Source organism: Aegilops tauschii, chromosome 2 (genome assembly GCF_002575655.3).
Source record: "Aegilops tauschii subsp. strangulata cultivar AL8/78 chromosome 2, Aet v6.0, whole genome shotgun sequence".
NCBI classification, from domain to species: domain Eukaryota; kingdom Viridiplantae; phylum Streptophyta; class Magnoliopsida; order Poales; family Poaceae; genus Aegilops; species Aegilops tauschii.
This window is the reverse complement of record NC_053036.3, coordinates 113,291,788-113,313,330: the sequence shown is the minus strand read 5'-3', so window position 1 is coordinate 113,313,330 and position 21,543 is coordinate 113,291,788.

Genomic DNA, 21,543 nt, shown 5'->3' with positions numbered 1-21,543 from the left:
ATAATCCTCAGATCACGGACCCAGTCCACATCATTGCTACTATCATCTTTCAAATTATTTTTCTCTAGGAACATATCAAAAATAAACATGGAGCTACATCGCAAGCTATTGATCTACAACATAGATATGCAAATACTATCAGGACTAAGTTCATGATAAATTAAGTTCAATTAATCATATTACTTAAGTACTCACACTTAGATAGACATCCCTCACGTCATCTAAAGTACTTAAGAACTCACACTTAGATAGAAGCGTTTGTGAAAGCACAAGTGCTCCCTGGGTGATTTTGGTAATGTGTATGAGGATCTCTTTCTGTTGTACATATTGTTTGCAAGAAGGACTCATGAGCATGAAGGTACATTTCCTATATTCACATCATTTTCTCTGATGCATATAGCCAAGATACATGTAACACATGGCTTACTCTGTCATGCTTATGCATTCACATGCTCCTATGTTCCATATTTATATGATTGGATACATGTAGGGGGAGCCTATGCATGTTATATGTCTTTCCAAAGCTTTACTTGTTATTCTCTATACCTTTATCTAAAGCTTTCATGTATGTTGTCATCAATTACCAAAAAGGGGGAGATTGAAAGCACAAGTGCTCCCTAGGTGATTTTTGTAATTAATGTCAACATATCTCTTGTTGGACTAATGCTTCTACCTAGTATGTTTCAGATAAGCTCAACAATGCAGTGGCATGGAATAGAGGATGTGGAACCTCTTCAAGTTGCTAAGGACAAAGGATTGGCTCAAGCTCAAAGCTCAGGACTTTACATTTTCTATTTTAGTGATCCAAGATCACATTGAGTCCATAGGAAAGCCAATACTATTAAGAGGGGATGAGGTGTTGCTTAATGACTTGCTTGCTCAAAGTGCTTAGTGATATGCTCCAAAGCCCTCAACCACTTTCTCACATCCACATATGTCCTAAACCAAAAGTCAAACTTGGCGCCACCGGAACTTTCTATCCGGCGCCACCGAGTTCAATTGACATAGCCACTGCCAGAAACCCTAATCAATTCGGTCTCACCGATGGGATCTCGGTCTCACCGAGATGGGCTTGCAAACTCTCTGTTGCCTATTGCAATAATTTCGGTCCCACCGAGATAAGCAATCGGCTCCATCGAGTTTGCTTGGCCAACTCTCTGTTTTGCTTATTACCCAAATCGGTCCCACCGAGTTTGAGTAATCGGTCAAACCGAGATGAGGATTTACCCTAACCCTAGCACATCGGTCCCACCGAGTTGATCCATTCGGTCCCACCGAAATACCTAACGGTCACATTATGAACCAAATCGGTCTGACCGAGTTCTCTGAATCGGTCCCACCGAGTTTGGTGATTTGTGTGTAACGGTTAGATTTTGTGTGGAGGCTATATATACCCCTCCACCCACTCTTCACTCGTGGAGAGAGCCATCAGAACATGCCTACACTTCCAGCACATATTTTCTGAGAGAGAACCACCTACACTTGTGTTGAGATCAAGATATCCCATTCCAACCACATAAATCTTGATCTCTAGCCTTCCCCAAGTTGCTTTCCACTCAAATCTTCTTTCCACCAAATCCTATCCTATGAGAGAGAGTTGAGTCTTGGGGAGACTATCATTTGAAGCACAAGAGCAAGGAGTTCATCATCAACACACCCTTTGTTACTTCTTGGAGAGTGGTGTCTCCTAGATTGGCTAGGTGTCACTTGGGAGCCTCCGTCAAGATTGTGGAGTTGAACCAAGGAGTTTGGAAAGGCAAGGAGATCGCCTACTTCATGAAGATCTACCCGAGTGAGGCAAGTCCTTCGTGGGCGACGGCCATGGTGGGATAGACAAGGTTGCTTCTTCATGGACCCTTCGTGGGTGGAGCCCTCCGTGGACTCACGCAACCTTACCCTTCGTGGGTGGAGCCCTCCGTGGACTCACTCAACGTGGATGTACGATAGCACCACCTATCGGAACCACGGATAAAAAATCTCCGTGTCTCCAAATTGCGTTTGCACACTCCAATCCCATCATTTTATATTCTTGCAACTTGCATGCTTTACTTTCCGCTGCTCATACACTCTTGTCATGCTTGCTTGATATGTATTGTGAATGTTTAAACTGTTTCCAAAACTCCACATCAACTTAAGGAAATTAAAAACTGCAACTTTTCTTGGTTAGAGTCTATTCACCCCCTCTAGACACCACTTCTCGATCCTTTCAATTGGTATCAGAGCATTGGTCTCCATTGCTTTGGTTTAAACACCTTTGGAGGAAGATGGATGTGTCTACTTTGGGGAGTCATAGACATAGAGTGCCTATTCTTGATGGAGAGTTCTTTTATGAGTGGAAAAATGAGATGCTTGAGTTTTTCAATGAATATCATTTGAACAAGTACATTACTAGCCCTTATGCAACTCACGTTGATCCTTTGCATCCTACCCTTGATGAATCTATTGACATGATTCGCAACCTTAGAACTATCAATCTTATCATTAGAGGATTGCCCAAAAATTTGATTGCTAGTTTACCTACTCTTGATTGCGCCTACACTATATGGAGATTTCTTGAGGAAAGATTTCCAAACTATTCCTTGCAAAACTTAGACGAAATTCTCCATAAGTCTATTGCCTTGAGTAAGATGAGTCCTAGTGATCCTAAGTTTGATGATTGTCTATTTAAGCTTCATGATCTCATGCGTGCCAAAGGAAATGTTGGAATTATTAGCAATATCATTTCCGAAGCTATTAGAATTCATAAAGATGACCATTGTGATGATCATTTATCTAATGAATTACCCTCTATAGGGGTTGATCAATCACAAGATGATGTTGAACATGGATACTATGATGAGGATGATGATAGTGACTATGATCTTGATGATGCAATGAGACACTTTGGTCTTATGGCAAATCTTCGCGGCTACAGGGCTGGAGGAAAGGATTGGGTCCTTGATAGTGGATGTACTGATCATATGATCGGAGACAAAGATATGTTTCGTGAGCTTGCTGAAAACGACGGCCCTCGAAAGTATGTCACCTTTGGTGATAACTCAAAGGGTAAGGTGGTTGGCCTCGGTAAGGTGGCCATCTCACATGATAGCTCCATACAAAACGTCATGCTCGTTGAATCTCTTGGGTACAACTTACTTTTAGTATCTAGACTTGCTGATTTCGGTTTCAATGTCCTATTTACTGAGGTAGATTGCCAAGTGTTTCGAAGAGACAATCATAAAATGGTCTTTACCGGTATACGTAGAGGTGATCTTTACATTAGTGATTTCACTAAAAAGGCTCAACCTAGAACTTGCTTAATTGCTAAATCTTCTAAAGGCTGGTTGTGGCATAGAAGGTTAGGTCATGTGGGCATGCGAAATCTTGATAAGCTTATTAAAGGTGATCATATCCTTGGAGTAAAAGATGTCATATTTGACAAAGATAGACTTTGTAGTGCTTGTTAGGCAGGAAAACAAGTTGGAGGGAGTCATCGCGTGAAGAACATCATGACCACGAGAAGACCACTCGAGCTACTTCACATGGATCTCTTTGGTCCCAATGCCTACAAGAGTCTCGGTAGTAACTCATTCGGTCTAGTCATAGTTGATGATTATTCAAGATTTACGTGGGTGTTCTTTCTTGATGACAAATCGCAGGTCCAAAAGATCTTCAAAAACTTTGCTAGGAAGGCCCAAAATCAATTTGATGTGAAGATCAAGAAGGTTCAGAGTGACAACGGAACGGAGTTCAAGAACGCAAATGTGGATACCTTTCTTGACGAAGAAGGGATTTCACACGAGTTCTCGGCTACGTACACGCCTCAAGAAAATGGAGTTGTTGAGAGGAAGAACCGGACTCTTATTGAGATGGCAAGAACGATGCTTGATGAGTACAAGACTCCAAAACACTTTTGGGCGGAAGCGTTTGAGACAGCTTGTCATGCAACAAATCGCTTGTATCTTCACAAGCTACTCGGCAAGACGGCATAAGAGCTCCTCACTGGTAACAAACCCCAAGTTGGATACTTTCGAGTATTTGGCTCAAAGTGCTACATTCTTGATAAGCATCGTCGTTCTAAATTTGCTCCTAAATCTCATGAAGGTTTCCTACTTGGTTATGGCTCAAACTCTCGCACTTACCATGTCTACAACAATTTCACCCGAAAGGTTGAAGAGACGGTAGATGTGAAGTTTGATGAATCTAACGGCTCGCAAGTAGAGCAATTGCCAATTGATGTAGGAGACAAAGACCCTTCGGAAGCAATCCAAGACTTGTCTATTGGCAAGATTCGTCCAACGGAGGCGAACAAGAGTAACTCGTCCGTCCAAGTGGAAGCTTCTAGCTCACGACAAGGTGAACCAAGAATTGATACGGAAGCATCCACAAGTGGGACACACCAAGACGAAGAAAACGAGGAAGTACACCAAGATGAACATCAACAACCTCCTTCTCCACCACGACAAGAGAATGACAACGTCAACAATAAAGAAGGCCAAGAAGAACAACAATATGAAGAAGATGTCCCACCCCGAGCCAATCCAAAGCTCCCACGAGTTCGAGCAAGAATCGCCAAAGACCATCCCGTCGAGCAAATCTACAATGATATCCAAACCGGGAGAATCACTCGCTCTAAAACTCGTTTGGCTAACTTTTGTGAACATTATTCATTCATCTCTTGCATTGAACCCATGAAGGTCGAAGAAGCATTGGAAGATCCGGATTGGATAAACGCTATGCATGAAGAGCTACACAACTTTTTGAGAAACCAAGTGTGGACATTGGTCGAGAAGCCCGACAACAAACACAACATCATTGGTACCAAATGGGCGTTTCGCAACAAGCAAGATGAAGATGGTCAAGTCGTCCGCAACAAAGCACGCCTAGTCGCCCAAGGCTACACTCAAGTCGAAGGTATGGACTATGGTGAGACATATGCCCCCGTTGCTAGACTTGATTCCATTCGCATCTTACTTGCTTATACTAATCACCATGATATCACCTTGTACCAAATGGACATTAAAAGTGCTTTTCTAAATGGTGAAATTGAGGAGGAAGTTTATGTTAAGCAACCTCCCGGCTTTGTCAATCCTAAGAAACCTAATCATGTTTACGAACTCCACAAAGCTCTCTATGGTCTTAAACAAGCTCCTAGAGCGTGGTATAAATGCTTGACCAAGTTCCTCATTGAAAAAGGCTTTGAAATTGGAAAAAATAGATTCTACTCTTTTTACTAAAAGGGTTAATGGAGAACTATTTCTGTGCCAAATTTATGTTGATGATATTATATTTGGTTCAACTAACCCTCATTTTAGTGAAAAGTTTGGAAAGCTAATGTCGGAGAAGTTTGAGATGTCTATGATGAGTGAACTCAAATTCTTTCTCGGTTTGCAAATCAAGCAAACTAAGGAAGGTACCTTTGTCTCTCAAACAAAGTACACCAAGGACTTATTCAAGAAGTTCAATATGCAAGAATGCAAAGGTATGACTACACCCATGCCTACTAGTGGACATCCTGATTTGACCAAAGATGGTGAACCGGTTGATCAAAAGGTTTACCGCTCCATGATTGGTTCGTTGTTATATCTATGTGCCTCTCGTCCCGATATTATGCTAAGTGTGTACATGTGTGCACGATATCAAGCGGCCCCTAAAGAGTGTCATCTTAAGGCTGTGAAAAGGATAGTGAGATACTTAATATACACACCAAATTTTGGCATTTGGTATCCTAAGAGGTCTTCTTTCGATCTTCTTGGTTACTCCGATTCGGACTATGCCGGAGATAAGGTTGATAGAAAGTCCACTTCGGGTACTTGTCAATTTCTTGGTAGATCTCTTGTGTCTTGGTCCTCCAAGAACAAAACTCGGTATCCTTATCCACCGCCGAAGCGGAATACATAGCCGCTGGTTCATGTTGTGCTTGGTTACTTTGGATGACCCAAACTCTTAAAGATTATGGGATATATGTGAAACATGTTCTATTGCTTTGTGACAATGAAAGTGCTATCAAGATTGCTCACAATCCTGTGCAACATTCTCGAACTAAGCATTCATCATTTCATTCGAGATCACGTTGCCAAAGGGGACATTGATCTTAAGCATGTTCGTACCAATAAGCAATTGGCGGATATTTTCACCAAATCGCTTGATGAGAAAGTCTTTTGCCATTTGAGAGGAGAATTGAACATCATTGATGCTTCAAACTTGGAGTAGGAACTCCATTTGGATACATGAAAGGCATGAGCCTTTGACTAATCCTTGATATTTCTTTCATGTTGCTATTTATATGTCTTGGATATATTTGCACCCTTGCACGCTATCTAACCCTTGTAGGTACTTGGATGAATCTAAATCCATGAAATTGCAACTCACTCATATCTTGAGCAAATTTCTACATCACCAAGTCTCTACACAATGGTGTTTGAAGACAAGGAAGCACAAAACCCTTCAAACATATCCTTTGACAAATTCTATATTAAGTTTTATGATTGTCATTTTGGATACACAAGTGCTCTTCCTTGCAAGACTAACCCATGTAGGTAGATGAACTCAAGTTCCAAGTGGTGCTCCCAACTCTTGATGAGCAACATCAACCTTGAGCAACCCACAGAAGTTCAACTACATGATCAAGATCAAAACCACCACCCAAGGTATCTTATTCCATCTTAGAGAAGCTTTACTCTAAGTCATGAGTCAAAGCAACTCAACAAGATGTGAATACATCAAGATGCTTAAATGAAAAATGGTAACTCCATTTTGGGCTTAAACGATGAGTATGACCTATGATCAAGTGTCCTCACTTGACTCCTAAGTCATTATACTCTAACATAGGTGACTTTGTCGCCACCCAATTCTAGACGAAGTTCTCTTGTGTTTCTCCGTGCTCTTGGATTTTTCTCGCGCATACTTATTTCCCCTTTCAAAAAAAACTTCATCTAGAGTATTTTTCTATTTATTTTGTGTTCTGCATTCTCTGCATAATATTCATTGCAAATCTTTCAGCTAATTCCTTGCAAATCCTTGTGAGATCTTAATTGCCTAGTGAGCTGAGGTGACAAGTGTTTTCTCTGTGATGGACTCGGTCACACCGGTTTGTTTCCTTCGGTCCAACCGAATTCTTTCGGTACAACCAAAGCACACAACTCGATGCCACCGATTCCACTACAGGAAAGACAGCTTGCCACTTGATCCTGCATTCTTTATGCTCTAGCTCCACTCAATGATTCTTGTCCTCTACCAGCATCACATTCACCTACTACTTTGCTTTGTGACTCAAGGACCAAACCCATTGTGAAAAAAACCAGAAGAACCCTTCTTGGAAATTGATGTCAAAGGGGTAGAGAGAGATCACATCAAAGCTTAATTATTTCTATAGGGGGAGAGCACACTCAGGGGGAGAGTGTAAGAAACCCCAGATGCTTGGTATTCAAGAGGAGATAAGTCACATGTCTTCAAGAGGGGAAAGACATGTTCATATTTGATTGTTTGCATTAGCTCTGTTTCTTTTCTTTGCTCTGATTTTCTGTTCCCTATCTTCTCCCAATATCCCATGCAAGATTCAGGGGGAGCAAGACATCTAAGGAAGGAAATCCTTGCATTCATTGCATATCTTTACCTTTGGGGACATGTCTATATCCAATAGAGTACTCAGTACTCACTCTCTACATGTTATCCCAGTCTTGGTACTCTTGTGGTTTCTTTTGTTTGCTCTGGCTAGTAGGTGTATCTATGTCATCTAACCTTGTTTACTCAGGTTCATTTCTTTCTAAGCCAACTCAAGACCACAAGGTAAGTATATGCATCACAGTCATGTGTATGAGGATCTCTTGCTGTTGTACATACTGTTTGCAAGAAGGACTCATGAGCATGAAGGTACATTTCCTATATTCACATCATTTGCTCTGATGCATATAGCCAAGATACATGTAACACATGGCTTACTCTGTCATGCTTATGCATTCACATGCTCCTATGTTCCATATTTATATGATTGCATACACGTAGGGGGAGCCTATGCATGTTATATGTCTTTCCAAAGCTTTACTTGTTATTCTCTATATCTTTATCTAAAGCTTTGATGTATGTTGTCATCAATTACCAAAAAGGGGGAGATTGAAAGCACAAGTGCTCCCTGGGTGATTTTGGTAATTAATGTAAAATATCTCTTGTTGGACTAATGCTTCTACCTAGTATGTTTCAGATAAGTTCAACAATAGAGTGGCATGGACTAGAGGATGTGGAACCTCTTCAAGTTGCTAAGGACAAAGGATTGGATCAAGCTCAAAGCTCGGGACTCTACATTTTTCTATTTTAGTGATCCAAGATCACATTGAGTCCATAGGAAAGCCAATACTATTAAGAGGGGATGAGGTGTTGCTTAATGGCTTGCTTGCTCAAAGTGCTTAGTGATATGCTCCAAAGCCCTCAACCACTTTCTCACATCCACATATGTCCTAAACCAAAAGTCAAACTCGGCGCCACCGAAACTTTCTATCCGGCGCCACCGAGTTCAATTGACATAGCCACTGCCAGAAACCCTAATCAATTCGGTCTCACCGATGGGATCTCGGTCTCACCGAGATGGGCTTGCAAACTCTCTGTTGCCTATTGCAATAATTTCGGTCCCACCGAGATAAGCAATCGGCCCCACTGAGTTTGCTTGGCCAACTCTCTATTTCGCTTATTACACAAATCGGTCCCACCGAGTTTGAGTAATCGGTCAAACCTAGATGAGGATTTACCCTAACCCTAGCACATCGGTCCCACCGAGTTGATCCATTCGGTCCCACCGAAATACCTAACGGTCACATTATGAACCAAATCGGTCTGGCCGAGTTCTCTGAATCGGTCCCACCGAGTTTGGTGATTTGTGTGTAACGGTTAGATTTTGTGTGGAGGCTATATATACCCCTCCACCCACTCTTCACTCGTGGAGAGAGCCATCAGAACATGCCTACACTTCCAGCACATATTTTCTGAGAGAGAACCACCTACACTTGTGTTGAGATCAAGATATCCCATTCCAACCACATAAATCTTGATCTCTAGCCTTCCCCAAGTTGCTTTCCACTCAAATATTCTTTCCACCAAATCCTATCCTATGAGAGAGAGTTGAGTGTTGGGGAGACTATCATTTGAAGCACAAGAGCAAGGAGTTCATCATCAACACACCCTTTGTTCCTTCTTGGTGAGTGGTGTCTCCTAGATTGGCTAGGTGTCACTTGGGAGCCTCTGTCAAGATTGTGGAGTTGAACCAAGGAGTTTGTAAGGGCAAGGAGATCGCCTACTTCGTGAAGATCTACCCGAGTGAGGCAAGTCCTTCGTGGGCGGCGGCCATGGTGGGATAGACAAGGTTGCTTCTTCGTGGACCCTTCGTGGGTGGAGCCCTCCGTGGACTCGTGCAACCGTTACCCTTCGTGGGTTGAAGCCTCCATCAACGTGGATGTATGATAGCACCACCTATCGGAACCACGGATAAAGAATCTCTGTGTCTCCAAATTGCGTTTGCACACTCCAATCCTATCCCTTTACATTCTTGCAACTTGCATGCTTTACTTTCCGCTGCTCATACACTCTTTTCATGCTTGCTTGATATGTATTGTGAATGTCTAAACTTGTGCCAAAACTCCACATCAACTTAAGGAACTTAAAAACTGCAACTTTTCTTGGTTAGAGTCTGTTCACCCCCCTCTAGACACCACTTCTTGATCCTTTCAATTGGTATCAGAGCATTGGTCTCCATTGCTTTGGTTTAAACACCTTTGGAGGAAGATGGATTTGTCTACTTTGGGGAGTCTTAGACATAGAGTGCCTATTCTTTATGGGAGTTCTTTTATGAGTGGAAAAATGAGATGCTTGAGATTTTCAATGAATATCATTTGAACAAGTACATTACCAGCCCTTCTGCACCACAAGTTGAACCTTTGCATCCTACCCTTGATGAGTCTATTGACATGATTCACAACCTTAGAACTATCAATCTTATCATTAGAGGATTCCCCACAAATTTGATTGCTAGTTTACCTACTCTTGATTGCGCCTACACTATATGGAGATTTCTTGAGGAAAGATTTCCAAACTACTCCTTGCAAAACTTAGACGAAATTCTCCATAAGTCAATTGCCTTGAGTAAGATGAGTCCTAGTGATCCTAAGTTTGATGATTGCCTATTTGAGCTTTGTGATCTCATGCATGCCAAAGGAGATGTTGGAATTATTAGCAATATCTTTTCCGAAGCTATTAGAATTCATAAAGATGACCATTGTGATGATCATTTATCTAATGAATTACCCTCTCTAGGGGTTGGTCAATCACAAGATGATGTTGAACATGGATACTATGATGAGGATGATGATAGTGACTATGATCTTGATGATGCAATGAGACACTTTGGTCTTATGGCAAATCTTCACGACTACATGGCTGGAGGAAAGGATTTGGTCCTTGATAGTGGATGTACTGATCATATGATCGGAGACAAAGATATGTTTCGTGAGCTTGCTGAAAACGACGGCCCTCGAAAGTATGTCACCTTTGGTGATAACTCAAAGGGTAAGGTGGTTGGCCTCGGTAAGGTGGCCATCTCACATGATAGCTCCATACAAAACGTCATGCTCGTTGAATCTCTTGGGTACAACTTACTTTTAGTATCTAGACTTGCTGATTTCGGTTTCAATGTCCTATTTACTGAGGTAGATTGCCAAGTGTTTCGAAGAGACAATCATAAAACGGTCTTTACCGGTATACGTAGAGGTGATATTTACATTGTTGATTTCACTAAAAAGGCTCAACCTAGGACTTGCTTAATTGCTAAATCTTCTAAAGGCTGGTTGTGGCATAGAAGGTTAGGTCATGTGGGCATGCGAAATCTTGATAAGCTTATTAAAGGTGATCATATCCTTGGAGTAAAAGATATCATATTTGACAAGGATAGACTTTGTAGTGCTTGTTAGGCAGGAAAACAAGTTGGAGGGAGTCATCGCGTGAAGAACATCATGACCACGAGAAGACCACTCGAGCTACTTCACATGGATCTCTTTGGTCCCAATGCCTACAAGAGTCTCAGTAGTAACTCATTCGGTCTAGTCATAGTTGATGATTATTCAAGATTTACGTGGGTGTTCTTTCTTGATGACAAATCGCAGGTCCAAAAGATCTTCAAAAACTTTGCTAGGAAGGCCCAAAATCAATTTGATGTGAAGATCAAGAAAGTTCGGAGTGACAACAGAACGGAGTTCAAGAACGCAAATTTGGATACCTTTCTTGACGAAGAAGGGATTTCACACGAGTTCTCGGCTACGTACACGCCTCAAGAAAATGGAGTTGTTGAGAGGAAGAACCGGACTCTTATTGAGATGGCAAGAACGATGCTTGATGAGTACAAGACTCCAAAACACTTTTGGGCGGAAGCGTTTGAGACAGCTTGTCATGCAACAAATCGCTTGTATCTTCACAAGCTACTCGGCAAGACGGCATAAGAGCTCCTCACTGGTAACAAACCCCAAGTTGGATACTTTCGAGTATTTGGCTCAAAGTGCTACATTCTTGATAAGCATCGTCGTTCTAAATTTGCTCCTAAATCTCATGAAGGTTTCCTACTTGGTTATGGCTCAAACTCTCGCACTTACCATGTCTACAACAATTTCACCCGAAAGGTTGAAGAGACGGTAGATGTGAAGTTTGATGAATCTAACGGCTCGCAAGTAGAGCAATTGCCAATTGATGTAGGAGACAAAGACCCTTCGGAAGCAATCCAAGACTTGTCTATTGGCAAGATTCGTCCAACGGAGGCGAACAAGAGTAACTCGTCCGTCCAAGTGGAAGCTTCTAGCTCACGACAAGGTGAACCAAGAATTGATACGGAAGCATCCACAAGTGGGACACACCAAGACGAAGAAAACGAGGAAGTACACCAAGATGAACATCAACAACCTCCTTCTCCACCACGACAAGAGAATGACAACGTCAACAATGAAGAAGGCCAAGAAGAACAAAAAGATGAAGAAGATGTTCCACCCCGAGCCAATCCAAAGCTCCCACGAGTTCGAGCAAGAATCGCCAAAGACCATCCCGTCGAGCAAATCTACAATGATATCCAAACCGGGAGAATCACTCGCTCTAAAACTCGTTTGGCTAACTTTTGTGAACATTATTCATTCATCTCTTGCATTGAACCCATGAAGGTCGAAGAAGCATTGGAAGATCCGGATTGGATAAACGCTATGCATGAAGAGCTACACAACTTTGAGATAAACCAAGTGTGGACATTGGTCGAGAAGCCCGACAACAACCACAACATCATTGGTACCAAATGGGTGTTTCGCAACAAGCAAGATGAAGATGGTCAAGTCGTCCGCAACAAAGCACACCTAGTCGCCCAAGGCTACACTCAAGTCGAAGGTATGGACTATGGTGAGACATATGCCCCCGTTGCTAGACTTGAGTCCATTCGCATCTTACTTGCTTATGCTAATCACCATGATATCACCTTGTACCAAATGGACATTAAAAGTGCTTTTCTAAATGGTGAAATTGAGGAGGAAGTTTATGTTAAGCAACCTCCCGGCTTTGTCAATCCTAAGAAACCTAATCATGTTTACAAACTCCACAAAGCTCTCTATGGTCTTAAACAAGCTCCTAGAGCGTGGTATAAATGCTTGACCAAGGTCCTCATTGAAAAAGGCTTTGAAATTGGAAAAATAGATTCTACTCTTTTTACTAAAAGGGTTAATGGAGAACTATTTGTGTGCCAAATTTATGTTGATGATATTATATTTGGTTCAACTAACCCTCATTTTAGTGAAAATTTTGGAAAGCTAATGTCGGAGAAGTTTGAGATGTCTATGATGAGTGAACTCAAATTCTTTCTCGGTTTGCAAATCAAGCAAACTAAGGAAGGTACCTTCGTCTCTCAAACAAAGTACACCAAGGACTTATTCAAGAAGTTCAATATGCAAGAATGCAAAGGTATGACTACACCCATGCCTACTAGTGGACATCTTGATTTGACCAAAGATGGTGAACCGGTTGATCAAACTTATGGGTCTTGTCCATCACATCATTCTCCTAATTATGTGATCCCGTTATCAAATGACAACTCATGTATATGGTTAGGAAACCTTAAGCATCTTTGATCAACGAGCTAGTCTAGTAGAGGCTTACTAGGGACACGATGTTTGTTTATGTATTCACACATATATTAAGGTTTCCGATCAATGCAATTCTAGCATAAATAATAAACCTTTATCATGAATAAGGAAATATAGAATAACAACTTTATTATTGCCTCTAGGGCATATTTCCTTCAATGACTCTATATGAATTCCTCCGGCGGTGTACCGGGATGTGCAATGATCTAGCGTAGCAAATGACATCAAAAAACGGACAAGCCATGTAAACATCATGCTAGCTATCTTACGATCATGCAAAGCAATATGAAAATGATGAAGTGTGTCATGATAAACGGAACGGTGGAAAGCTGCATGGCAATATATCTCAGAATGGCTATGGAAATGCCATAATAGGTAGGTATGGTGGCTGTTTTGAGGAAAGTATAAGGTGGGTGTAATGCACCGCCGAAAGTTGCGCGGTACTAGAGAGGCTAGCAATGGTGGAAGGGTGAGAGTGCGTATAATCAATGGACTCAACATTAGTCATAAAGAACTCAAATGCTTATTGCAAAAGTCTATTAGCTATCGAAACAAAGTACTACGCACATGCTCCTAGGGGTATAGACTGGTAGGAAAAGACCATCGCTCGTCCCCGACCGCCACTCATAAGGAAGACAATCAATAAATACGTCATGCTCCAACTTCGTTACATAACGGTTCACCATACGTGTATGCTACGGGAATCACAAACTTTAACACGAGTATTCTTACCAATCCACAATTACTGACTAGCGTGACTCTAATATCACCATCTTCATATCTCAAAAAAAATTCAAGGAATCAAACTTCTCTTAGTACTCAATGCACTTTATATGAAAGTTTTTATTATATCCCTCTTAGATGCCTATTGTATTAGGACTAAATTCATAACCAAAGCAAATTACCATGCTGTTTAAAGAGACTCTCAAAATAATATAAGTGAATTAAGAGAGTTCTATAATTTCTCTAAAATAAATCCACCGCCGTGCTCTAAAAATATATAAGTGAAGCACTAGAGCAAAATTGCAGAGCTCAAAAGATATAAGTGAAGCACAAAGAGTATTCTAATAAATCACGATTCATGCATGTCCCTCTCAAAATGTGTGTACAGAAAGGATGATTGTGGCGAACTAAAAAGCAAAGACTCATGTCATACAAGACGCTCCAAGCAAAACACATATCATGTGGTGAATAAAAATATAGCCTCAAGTAAATTTACCGATAGACGAAGAAAAAAGAGGGGATGCCTTCCGGGGCATCCCCAAGCTTACTCTTTATGAACACTGAACCATGTGTAACGGAGGGGAGGTGGGGTCCTGGCGCACTCTATATATATAAGCCACCCCCTCCTCTGGGACAAGGGTTCGTACCCCCTGTAACTCACACGCACATAATCCAGTCGACCACCTCCGGGCTCCGAGACGTAGGGCTGTTACTTCCTCCGTGAAGGGCCTGAACTCGTAAAACTCGCTTGTACAACTTCGCCATAGCTAGGATCTTGCCTCCTCATACCTACCCCCCATTCTGCTGTCAGTCTTAGATCCACGACATGTCCCTCTCAAAAGTTGTGTACAGCAAGGATGGTTGTGTAAAACTAAAAGGAAAAGACTCATATCATACAAGACGCTCCAAGCAAAACACATATCATGTGGTGAATAAAAATATAGCCTCAAGTAAATTTACCGATAGACGAAGACGAAAGAGGGGATGCCTTGTGGGGCATCCCCAAGCTTAGGCTCTTGGTTGTCCTTGAATATTACCTTGGGGTGCCTTGGTCATCCCCAAGCTTAGGCTCTTGCCACTCCTTATTCCACATATAGTCCATCAAAGCTTTACCCAAAACTTGAAAACTTCACAACACAAAAATCAACAGAAAACTCATGACATCCGCTAGTATAATAAAGAAAATCACCACTTATGGTATTGTTGTGAACTCATTCTTTATTTATATTGGTGTAATATCTACTGTATTCCAAGTTCTCCATGGTTCATACCCCCCAATACTACACATGGATTCATCAAAATAAGCAAACAACACAAGAAAAACAGAATCTGTCAAAAACAGAACAGTATGTAGTAATCAGAGAACTTAGAATACTTCTGTAACTCCAAAAATTCTGAAAAATTAGGACAACCTGGGCAATTTGTATATCAATCCTGTGTAAAAACTTAAGATCAAAATCACGCTTCTGTGAATTATGAAAAATATTTTACTGGGCTCAAAAGTTTCTTATTTCAGCAAGATCAAATCAACTATCACCGTAAGCCATTCCAAAGGTCTTACTTGGCACAAACACTAATTAAAACATGAAAACACATCTAACCAGAGGCTAGATGATTGATTTATTGAAAAACAGAACCAAAATAAAATTGGGTTGTCTCCCAACGAGTGCTATTGTTTAACGCCCTTATCTAGGCATAAAAACATAGATCTATGTATTGTCATCTTTGGACTTTATCTTTTTAGTGGAGTTATGATCAAATCCGGGAGGTTCTTTACGTTTCTCATCATCTTTAGAAATCTTTATGTCTAGAGCATCCAACCGCTTGTTGCAAAGAGTGAACATATTCATGCGGTGGAGATTTCCACTAACATTTTTGAGAGGTTTGACAATGCGGAAGCATTTGACAACACGGTTGATGTAGTCGAGCTTCTTCTCGTTACGATCGATCAAGCACCGAACATACGGCACCTCCGAGTTCTACACATGTTCAGCTCGATGATGTCCCTCAAACTCTTGATCCAGCAAAGTGTTGAGGGAGAGTTCCGTCAGCACGACAGCGTGGTGATGGTGATGGTGAAGTGATCCGCGCAGGGCTTCGCCTACGCACTACTTGAATATGACCGGAGGCGTAAACTGTGGAGGGGGCGCCGCACACGGCTAGGAATCAATATTGTGTGTTCTAGCGGTGCCCCCCTCACATATATAGGTTGGATGGGAGGAGAGGCAGCCAAGGGGGCGCCCCAAGTAGGAGGAATCCTACTTGGGCGCCTCCCAATTCGGCCTCCCCACTTCCATATTCATCCAGAGGGAGAAGGAAGGAGGAGGGGGAGAGAAGGAAGGGGGAGGCCGAATCCCTCCCCTTCCTTTCTCTCTTCCCCCCTTTCCTTCCCCTTCCTATTCGGCCTACATGAGGGGTGCAACAGACCATGCTAGCTGTTGCGTTTCCCCTCTTGGCCCAATAGGCCCATATCTTTGCCGGGGGGTGCCCCGAACACCTTCCAGTGACCCGATATGTACCCGGTACCCCCGGAACACTTCCGGTGTCCGAATATCATCGTCCTATATATGAATCTTTACCTCTCAACCATTTCGAGACTCCTCGTCATGTCCGTAATCTCATCCGGGACTCCGAACAACATTCAGTCACCAAATCACATAACTCATATAATACAAATCGTCATCGAACGTTAAGCGTCACTGGTACGCGTCGGTCCTATACAAACGGTTTTTAACCCCTTTCCGTGATGGCATTTGGAACCATCGCCAAGTGAGTGTGGGTGACAGGGGGGTCCTTCCCATGCGACCCAGAAACCGTCGGGGATATGCCCTCCTGTCACACACGCTCGGCAAAATGAGGTTGTGTGCGACCAGTGAGCGCTCAAATACGGAAATACGTACAGTAGAGCTAAAAAATACAATTATTCGGCAAAATTGTTTTCGGTCACAAGTACATCCCACATAGTCCTCCCCACTAAACGTTTTTGTTCGTATGTACATCCCACACAGTCGTTCCAAGGAAAATGTTTCCGTTCACAGGTACATCACACCCAATTTTTCCCATTAAATTGTTTGCGTTATTGAATGTATCACACACGTCCGTAGAAGAAACTGTGTGGCAAAGGTTGTCCATCACACACAGTTTTTATGTGGTAAACATTTGCGCAAGGTGGCTTAACGCAATTAGTTTTCAAGAGAAAGTCGTGTGTGATTGTTCATTGATCCAACACGGTTTATTCCTAGAAACTATGTGAGTTGCCTGAGGTCATCGCCCACGGTATTTTTTCAACAACCGTTTGCAATAGCAAAACCCAATTAGCAGGCTAATTCGCCATTAGCAGGCTAATTGCCCTATTATTAATAATCAATTTATTAATCTAATTGACATTCATATTAAGCACATAATATATTTCATTTTCATATTAAGGAAGCATAATTTCATAATTGAAATACATCAGAGTACAACATGATATAGCTTCAGCACTCAGCTACCCCATCATACAACTGCACCAACACCAAGTTTCACATGCAACATGTAGAACCTTTCAAAATTAGCATCATAGATGGTATATAGATAGATGCATTTCATCTGGAAAACTGCTGAAGCGGAAGGCAAATATTGAGCCTTCATTCAGGTTGAAGGTCTTTGCAACTTTAGGCCAGTGCCTGTGGCTGATTGATCGTCCATCCTTCTTCCTCTTCAGGAACACTTCAATATTGAACTGTGGGTGTTGTATGAAAACCTTCCTCGCCTCCTTACCATAGAGGTGGTTTGAGAGGTAATCATCAGTGAACTGCTTTGGAAAGGCCTGAAAACAAGGATGTGCATAAATATATTCTCTATATTGGAAATGGGGCAAAGGAATAAAACAAGTCAAGGTATAATAGTTAGTACCATGTTGTAGTGAACTGATGTCTTCTTCATTGTGCAGACAAAGATCTTATTGTTTTTTGTCGCTAATTTCTTTATCCTAACAATCTTTCTGAGTTTCTTGATTTGATTGATATTCGTGGACAACTCATTTCGCCATATGCAAAAAGGGTCAAACAGTGGGTCAAAACCTCTGACAGCAGGACCTACATGTGCAAGACCAAATTCTTAAAAACCAAAATATTATAATGGTTCTTGCAATTGCACATAATGTGCTATTAGACAACAGACCATGCACGTGCTAACCTCGATTGTAAACCTCAGTGCTTCCCATTATTTCCCTGCAACACATATAAGGTAGTTAGTCATTAGGTTAAGTAAGGGTTCGCATGCTATCAGTAAAATATGTTGATGAAAAATAAGCACATTGCAGATTCATCAGATAAATTCAAGCCACATGGAAAACCCATTTATCCAAACCAAGCATGATTAAGAACTAGGAAATAAAGCACTTGTATATGTTTCTCATGTATTAAATGCATCCAAATTTGATGTATTCCTCACATGCACAACAATACAAAATTCTACACACGACAATTGGACATCGCATTGCAGAATTGAACCAAGCAGTTAACTAAACACCAGAACAAATGAACCAACATTAACTCAGCGCCACATTGCACAGTATAACATACTCCTAATAGAAGATCAGACAGTTAACCAAACAGTTAACTACAACCAATTGTAGCAATTGTATTTCTTTCTCATGTATTTACTACAACCAAATTCAATTTATTCCTCACATGGTATACAATAACAGAATGTACCCACAGCAATTGAACATTGATACGTCTCCAACGAATCTATAATTTTTAATTGTTCCATGCTATTATATATTGTGTTTTGGATGTTTAATGGGCTTATTTATACACTTTATATTTTTTGGGACTAACCTACCGGAGGCCCAACCCAAATTGCTATTTTTTGCCTATTTCAGTGTTTCGCAGAAAAAGAATATCAAACGGAGTCCAAACGGAATGAAACCTTCGGGAGCGTGATTTTTGGAACAGACGTGATCCAGAGGACTTGGAGTGGACGTCAAGCAACCAACAAGGAGGCCACGAGGCAGGGGGCGCGCCTACCCCCTGGGCGCACCCTCCACCCTCGTGGGCCCCTCGTGGCTCCACCGACCTACTTCTTCCTCCTATATATACCTACGTACCCCCAAACCATCTAGGAGCACTACGAAAACCTAATTCCACCGCCGCAACCTTCTATAACCGTGAAATCCCATCTTGGGGCCTTTTCCGGCGCTCCGCCAGAGGGGGCATTGATCACGGAGGGCTTCTACATCAACACCATAGCCTCTCCGATGATGTGTGAGTAGTTTACCTCAGACCTTCGGGTCCATAGTTATTAGCTAGATGGCTTCTTCTCTCTCTTTGGATCTCAATACAAAGTTCTCCTCGATTCTCTTGGAGATCTATTTGATGTAATCTTCTTTTGCGGTGTGTTTGTCGAGATCCGATGAATTGTGGGTTTATGATCAAGATTATCTATGAACAATATTTGAATCTTCTCTGAATTCTTTTATGTATGATTGGTTATCTTTGCAAGTCTCTTCGAAGTATCAGTTTGGTTTGGCCTACTAGATTGATCTTTCTTGCAATGGGAGAAGTGCTTAGCTTTGGGTTCAATCTTGCGGTGCTCAATCCAAGTGACAGCAGGGGAAACGTCATGTATTGTTGCCATCGAGGATAAAAAGATGGGGTTTATATCATATTGCATGAGTTTACCCTCCACATCATGTCATCTTGCTTAAAGCGTTACTCCGTTCTTATGAACTTAATACTCTAGATGCATGCTGGATAGCGGTCGATGTGTGGAGTAATAGTAGTAGATGCAGGCAGGAGTCGGTCTACTTGTCACGGACGTGATGCCTATATACATGATCATACCTATATATTCTCATAACTATGCTCAATTCTATCAATTGCTCGACAGTAATTCGTTTACCCACCGTAATACTTATGCTATCTTGAGAGAAGCCACTAGTGAAACCTATGGCCCCTGGGTCTATTTTCCATCATATTAATCTCCCGTCAACAAGCTATTTTTATCTTTGTTTACTCTGCAATCTTTACTTTTTATCTTTATCATAAAAATACCAAAAATATTATCTTATCATCTCTATCAGATCTCACTTTTGCAAGTGGCCGTGAAGGGATTGACAACCCCTTTATCGCGTTGGTTGCAAGGTTCTAATTTGTTTGTGTAGGTACGAGGGACTTGAGCGTGGCCTCCTACTGGATTGATACCTTGGTTCTCAAAAACTGAGGGAAATACTTATGCTACTTTGCTGCATCACCCTTTCCTCTTCAAGGGAAAACCAACGCAGTGCTCAAGAGGAAGCAAACATCGCATTGCAGAATTGAACCAAACAGTTAACTAAACACCACAGCACAAATGAATAGAACGTTAACTGAGCACCACATTGCACAATGTATAACCAAACCAAGCATGCTTGACAACTTGGAAATATAGCAATTGTATTTGTTTCTCGTGTATTTTGTAAAGGTAAATTCGATTTATTTCTCACATGAAAGACAATACAAAATTGCAGCCTGAAGAATTGAACATCACATTTGCAGAATTGAACCAAATAGTTAACTGAAGACGACAATTAATTAACAAAACAGTTAATAAGTGAGCACCACACTGCACGACATATAGAACATATACACTAGAGCAGCAGATTGCATGGTAAAATTAGATCGCACAATTCACTAGAATTTGTGAAGAAAAGGCAGGAGCAGCACACGCAACGGGTAAACCGAGCATGCTTAACCGGCATAGCTAGCAAATGGCAAGGTGCTCCTCCAAGATCTGGGGGTCGACACGAATGGCAGCCATCGCGACCTCATCCGCGCGTGCGGCCGCGATTTGCTTGTCCGCTGCCAAATGCTCCTTGAGATCCTGGCTATACTACGTGCACCATGGCTTAGGGCCGCGCTTATTTGGTGGAGGGGTCGGTGATTTGGGTGGAAGGTGTCGCGCTCGCACCGGCGGTCAGGGCATGTGGGATGTGGAAGGAGGAGGAGGATGGGGGTCGGGTGTGGATTTCCTGCCTGGATAGACAAGGCCGAGTAGCATGAAGGAGGGTCGCCGACGAGGAGGCGGCGCTGCAAGCAAGGAGTGAAGGTTTGAACTTGGAAAGGAAGGCACAAAGAGGGGAAATGTGGCTTTTGGTAAGGGGGAGGGGGCGGGGAGGTAGATATTTCCACGGAAGCCGAAAATTTGGAATCGCTTCAGCCAAAAAATTGGCGCACAAAGTGTCATCAGACACGGTCCCTTATTCAAAACCGTGTATGATATGTGGACATCACAAACGATTCAGATAGCTTAAGCCGTGTGTGATGAGTTTGAACGTCAAAAGTTTTGGTTCGAATTTCCATGGTTACAGTGTTCATCCACGTCATTGCATAATTTGGGTACACAAAGGAGACTACAGCACACCCACACTTCTAAATCGAGCAAGTTCAGCAATTAAACAGAGCTAACTGACCTAAACATTACTCTAACAAATTAAAGACTGGCGCTCTTAATTAAACAAAACAAAGAGTACTACTACGGCTGGTGCTCGACGATCTCCGCCACCGCCTCCATGTCCAGCTCGCGCCCGACGGTCTCCTGGGGAAGGGGCTCCATGGCATCCATCGCACCATACTCGGCAAGTATCTCGCCATCTGCGTCCGCCATCTCTTTGGAAAAGGCCGCCATGAGCTGGGCATGGGCGGACGCGATCTGGGCTTGGACGGGATCC